Raw genomic sequence first — 6,202 nt, forward strand, 5'->3', positions numbered from 1 at the left:
CCCCCCCCCCCCCGTAGGTTCTGCGTTGTTTAACCTCCTGCCTGCTTGCTAAACCTAGCTTATCTGACATTCCACCCTGCCCATTTAGCAGCTCCCCATCAATCACAGGTAGCTGAGCAGACCAGACCAATCCCAAGTGCCCCCGTACCCATTAGGAGAAATTACCCAATCATGTAAAAACAAGTTTAAAGTTCTTTCCCCTCCCTCTGTAATTGTGCATAAAAACTGCTTGCCATACTGGATCTAGGCTCTTGTCCCTGAAGCCACAGCCGGCTTCGTACGTGAGCCCAGACTCGAGCCTGAATAAAGACCCTTGTGTGTTTGCATCAGAGCTGGCTCTTTGGTGGGCTCTCGGATTTTGAATTTTGGGTTTAACATAAGGGCTATACTTGCTCATTATAGAGGCCTTCCCCAAAACGAGAAAACCCCAAACTGCTCATTATCCTGCCACTTAGAGAGTCACTACTGGTAACACTCAACAGAGTTTCATCTGGTCTCCACATGACTGGCCTTTGTTTGCTTATATGAGTGAGTTCATGTTGCAGGCTGGGTTTTTTCCAACTTATGTTAAAAATATTTAAGTATTACAGAAGTACAAAACACAGACAGAAAAAGTCTACTTTTTCTTTTTTAGAGGTGGGGGTCTCACTCTGTCACCCAAGCTGGAGTATAGTGGTGTGACCATAGCCCACTGCAACCTTGAGCTCCTAAGCTCAAGCATTCCTCCTGTCTCAGTCTCCCAAGTAGCTGGGACTACAGAAACCACACACAGCTGATTTTATTTTTTTGGTAGAGACAGGGGTCTCACTATGTTGCCCAGGCTGGTCTTGAACTCCTGTCCACAAGCAATGGGATTACAGGTATGAGCCACAGCACCTGGCCTGTCTCTAGTCTTTACAGAGGACCATTGTCAACAATTTGGTATGTATTCCCCTAGATTTAAAAAAATGCTTATACTACTGTACATGACATTATTATTGTTATTATACAAACATATTTTGTAATTTGCTTTGTTCAACTTAATAATATATTTTAGGCATCTTTCCATGGCAGTACATGCAAATCTCCCTCATTTTTAATGGCTATAGAGTATTCTACTATATTGACATCAGTCTGATTTGTTTAATTATTCCCCTATTCACAGACATCCGGGTTGTTTCCTAATACATTTCTAAGATGAATTCCTAGAAGTACAATTGGTAGGTCTAGTGATATGAACACTTTTTTTGGGGGGGAGGCAGGGTCTCACTCTGTTGCCCAGGCTGGAGTGCAGTGGCAGAGTCATGGCTCACCACAGCCTTGACCTCCTGGACTCAGGTGATCCTTCTGCCTCAGCCTCCCAAGTAGTTGGGACTACAGGTGTGAGCCAACACACCTGGCTAATTTTTTGAGTTTTTGTAGAGATGAAGTCTTGCTATGTTGTCTAGACTGGTCTCGAACTCCTGTGCTCAAGCAATCCTCCCACCTTGGCCTCCCAAAGTGCTGGGATTACAGGTATGAGACACTGTACCCAGCTTGAACACTTACATTTTAATAGGAATTTCTAAATTGCCCTCCAGAGAGATTGTGCATGATATTCCCACCAACAGTATGGGGGCTGCTTGCTCCCGTATTCCCAGTCATTGGGGTTCATGGATAATTTTGCATTATGCATAATAGTTTCAGGTGTGTCTACAAAAATTAACTCATCCTACTATAAACAATATTTGGAATGGCTGCCTGGAATTTCACCAAGTAGGTTCATCAGGGTTGTGTCACTTTGTTGCTCAGGCTCATTTCGAAATCCTGGGCTCTAGCAATCCTCCTGCCTCAGCCTCCTGAGTAGCTGGGACTACAGGCATGTGCTACCATGCTGGGTAATTTTTCATTGTTATAGAGACGGGGAGAGTCTCACTATGTTGTCCAGGTCTCAGGCAATCCTCCTGCCTTGGCCTCCCACTATGCCCAGCCCCCGCTGCACTTCTTTATTAAACGTCTACAATGTCAGTCCTTGTCCTCAGTTCTGGGGATTGCAGCAGCAAAGCAGACCAAACCCTCATGAATCTGACATTTTGGCAGCACGTTTTGGGTAAACACAGATATGATAAAGCAGAAGAGGGATGGAGTGGGTCGGCTTGGACACAGCATCCTACTTTGCTCCCGACAACTGTCTCGGGAAGAGCCAGAGGACAGTATCTGTATTCTCATTTGACCGATGTGGAAATAGAGAGAGGGCTCAACTGACTGAGTGCACACAGCTGGCAGGAGTGGGACCAGGACAGAAATCCACAGTTCGGAGTCTGAGTCCACTGAACTTTCTGCCTCGCTCCACAGCATCTTCGTCAAGAGGCCAGCCTGCTGACTCCTCCCAGCAGTGTCATGTTTAGGTCCACATGGGGTTTGTCTTAGCCTGTTGGTATGCCTGTGGATGGGCCATTTATAAAGAAAAAAGGTTTATTTGGCACATGGCTCTGCCAGCTAAAAGACAGGGTGTCTGCTGCAGGCCTCTGACTGCTTCCTCTCATGAGGAAGGTAGAGGGGAGCGAGCGTGTGCAGAGATCACAAGGCAAGAGAGGAAGTGAGAGTAGGGGGAGGTGCTGGAATCTTTTTCACAATCAGTTCTTTCAGAAATGAATAAAGGCTCAACACCCTGAGGACAGCACCAAGTCATTCAAAAGGGATCCACCCCCATGGCCCAAACACCTCCCATGAGGCCCTGCCTCCAATACCAGAAATCACAGTTCAACATGAGATTTGGAAGGTTGAATAACTAAATCTAGCAGGCCCCCGCCCTTTTGCTGGTCAAGAAAAAGTCATGCTATCCATTCCAATCCCAGCATCCCAGTTCCAGGACAAGAGGCAGGACAAGAGCCTGCGGCTCCCAAGCATTTTTCGAGCCCTGCCCTGGAATGTCCTAGCAGGTGACAGCTGCCTCAAACAAGTATGGCCTTGCCAGAAGAGCACAGACTGTTCTTGTGGGTTTCTATCAGCCATTGTTCCACTGGAAGGACTCTGGGATTCTTTTCTGCAACGCAGAGATCAGGCTACCTCATAGAAATTTGGTCTCCGGGGACATCTGGCAGTGCCTGGAGACATACTTGGTTATTACAATTGTGTTGGGTGGGGATGCAGTTGCTACTGGCATCTTGTGGGGAGAGGACAGGCATGCTGCTAAACACCCTACAGTGCACAAGACCGGCCCCACAACAGAGAATGATCTGGTCCAAAATGTCACTCACACTGAAGCTGAGAAATCTTGGGTTATAACCACAGAACTGACAGAGATAGCTCATTGATAATTTTTGAGAGGTGAGAGAGAAGATGGAGAAAGGAAAAAAAAGAGACAGGTAGTGATTAGAAGGCAAGGTCTTGGCACCAAGTGGCTTGGCTCAAAGGTGCCATGCTCCTGGTACTTAACGTCTCTGAATCTCACTTGCCTCATCTTAAGAGATCCCATCTCTAACAAAAAAATTATCTGGGTGCAGTGGCTCATACCTACAATGCCAGCTTCTTGGGAGACTGAAGCAGGAGGATTGCTTGAGCCTAGAAGTTTGGGCTACAGTGAATTATGATTGAGCCACTACCCTCTAGCCTGAGTGACAGAAAGAGAGTCTCGTTTCTAATAAGTAAATGAATAAACAAATAAATAAAAATTGTAAAATGATGCCAAACAAGCGCTGTTTCTGAGAAACAGAGCACTACTGACGTAAAACCTGTTTTTTTTTTTAGTTGGAGTCTCACTCCTTTTGTTTAACTATTCCCCTATTCATAGACATCTGGGTTGTTTTCTAAGATGAATTCCTAGAAACACAATTGTTAGGTCTAGTGACATGAACACTTTTTTTGAAGGTAGGGTCTCACTCTGTTGCCCAGGCTGGAGAGCAGTGACATGCTCATGGTCACCCCAGCATCAATCTACTGGGCTCAGGTGATCCTTCTGCCTCAGCCTTCCAAATAGCTGGAACTACAGGTGCACGTTACCACGCCCAGCTAACTTTTTAATTTACTGTAGAGATGAGGTCTCACCAAGGTGCCCAGGCTGTTCTTAAACTTGTGGGCTCAGGCAATCCCCTTACCTCGGCCTCCCAAAGGGCTGGGATTACAGGATTGAGCCACTGCGCCCAGCCGACATGTAAGACTTTTTAAAAATAACCTATATTGATTGTATTCCTCTTTGAAAAAGTTTCTAAATGAAACTTTTATCTGTTTCTAGAGCGAATTCCTGATTACTGTAAACATTTTGAAAAATATAAATAAGTACAAAGAAGAAACCTAAAAGTATGCATAACGTTGACCTACATGCATTTCTACTCTGGGGTCCTGGTGCATTTCACTCCAGTCTTTTTCCTCCATGTAACCCAGGGGCAGTGGACTTATCCTGGAAGTCTTTGACCTCACCCTTTGTCCATCTCAGGGCTTGTCACTAGGTCCTTCCAACATTGACGAGGAAGGTGGACTTCTCCGGAAGAGCTCACAAGAGATACGTGGCAGGGCTCCATCAAAGGTTCCTACCAGATGACCTGTTTTCCTCAGTAGTCCCATCTCTTCTTTCTCTCTACCTTCCACACACCTCCCACCTATGGAGAACCTTCAGGTCCCAAACAATTCAGCTCTGGGCTTCAACTTACAAACCCCAGTTGGCAAAACCAAAGTCTGGCAGTTCTCTGAACATCTCCGCAAGAAAGAAGTTTGCCACCCCCCACACCCCCCGCCAAGCTGCCCATCAGAGATAGGTGTCCGTTCACCTCCCTGAAAATCTCATCTTTTTCTGAAAGATGAAAGGATGGGTTCTGCCATTAAGAAAAATAAGAAGGCAAGGCTTATTGAGCACTTATTATGTGCAGGGCATAAGCTCATCTATTAAATAAATAACAGCAGTCCTATGAGAGAGGTATTGTTTTTGACTCCATTTCACAGAGGAGGAAATGGAGGTTAAGCAACGTGCCCAAAGTTCCCTACTGGTAAGTGGCCTTTGGGATTCAGCCCAACCTCCCCCCACCCTCCCCATGACCCCGTCACCATGATGTCTCCTGTCCATGCAGCTAAATGGGTTGGGTTGACATGGTGGTTGCATGCCTTCCCCACCCCTTTCTCCCTGAGCCCTGATTTGTCCAAGAGACAACTTGCCCAGTCCCCACAGAATCCAGGTGAAAGGTGCAGACCACAGTCAGAAGGGCATCCCCAAGATGGCTCTGCCTCCCAAAGACAACAAAGGCCGTAAATTCCTGCCTCTCCCGTGCGCGCGAAACTTAAACTCATGTACAAACATTATCTCCCTATAGGTATGCTACCTCATAGTCTCCTCCAATAAGACTCAGGCACGGCACTGGCCTGCCCCTGCAAGGTTCATAAATATACCTTTCTCCCTGCATAACTCTCTCTCTCTCTTATTTCCTCTCTCTGTCCCGTCACTCTCTCGCCTTTTCTCTCTCTCTCTCTCTTGCTTTTTCTCTCTGTCCCCACCACTCTCTTGTTAGCTCTCTCTCTCTCTCTTACTTTCTCCCACACTCCCTCCCTCCCCCTTTTTGCTTTCTCTCTCTGTCCCCGCCACTCTCTTACTCTCTTGCTCTCTTTTTCTCTCGGTCTCTCTCTCTCTTTTTCTCTCTCTCGTCCTTCCTCGGTTACAGTCCCTCCGTGTAACTGCCCCTTTAATAAATCTCTCAGTTCAGACGGCGTGGAGTCGTTACTGGCCCCCCCCCAAAACTTCTTTCAGCCAGGAGTTACAAGCTACAGTTCCTATGATCATGTCTGTGAGGAGGCACTGCGTGTCTGCATTCCAGCCTGAGCAACATAGCAAGTTCCCACCTCTAAAAAAAAAAAGGTCGGGCTCGTTGGCTCAGCCTGTAATTCCAGTGCTTTGGGAGGCCGGGGTGAGTGAATTGCCTGAGGCTGAGGGTTCGAGACCCACCTGGGCAACTTGGCAAGACCGCATCTCTACAATAAATAAAAAAAAAATCTTAGGTACTCTACCCACAAAAAAAGAACTATATGAGATGATAGCTGTGTTAAATTGCTTGCTTCAATCATTTTACTATATAACATGTACAGCAAAACACCATATTATTACCTTAAATTTATACAATTAAAAAAAAACAAAAAATAGGAACATAGAATATATTGATCTAAAATCTGGAGTTATGAAAAAAAACTCAATAAGCCAGGTTCGGTGGCTCAGCCTGTAATCCGGCGCTTTGGGAGGCTGAGGTGAGTGGATTGCCTGAGC

At 46.2% G+C, this 6,202-nt stretch overlaps 1 protein-coding gene across 1 annotated transcript in view; it reads right to left on the reverse strand.

Moving 5' to 3' along the window:
- CUNH16orf45 (chromosome unknown C16orf45 homolog) overlaps positions 1-6,202 on the reverse strand; it is a 166,140-nt gene that overhangs the window by 17,649 nt on the left and 142,289 nt on the right. The gene's annotated exons all lie outside the window — the stretch shown is intronic.

Source organism: Carlito syrichta, unplaced genomic scaffold (genome assembly GCF_000164805.1).
Source record: "Carlito syrichta isolate Samal-C Ts95f unplaced genomic scaffold, Tarsius_syrichta-2.0.1 Scaffold308086, whole genome shotgun sequence".
NCBI classification, from domain to species: domain Eukaryota; kingdom Metazoa; phylum Chordata; class Mammalia; order Primates; family Tarsiidae; genus Carlito; species Carlito syrichta.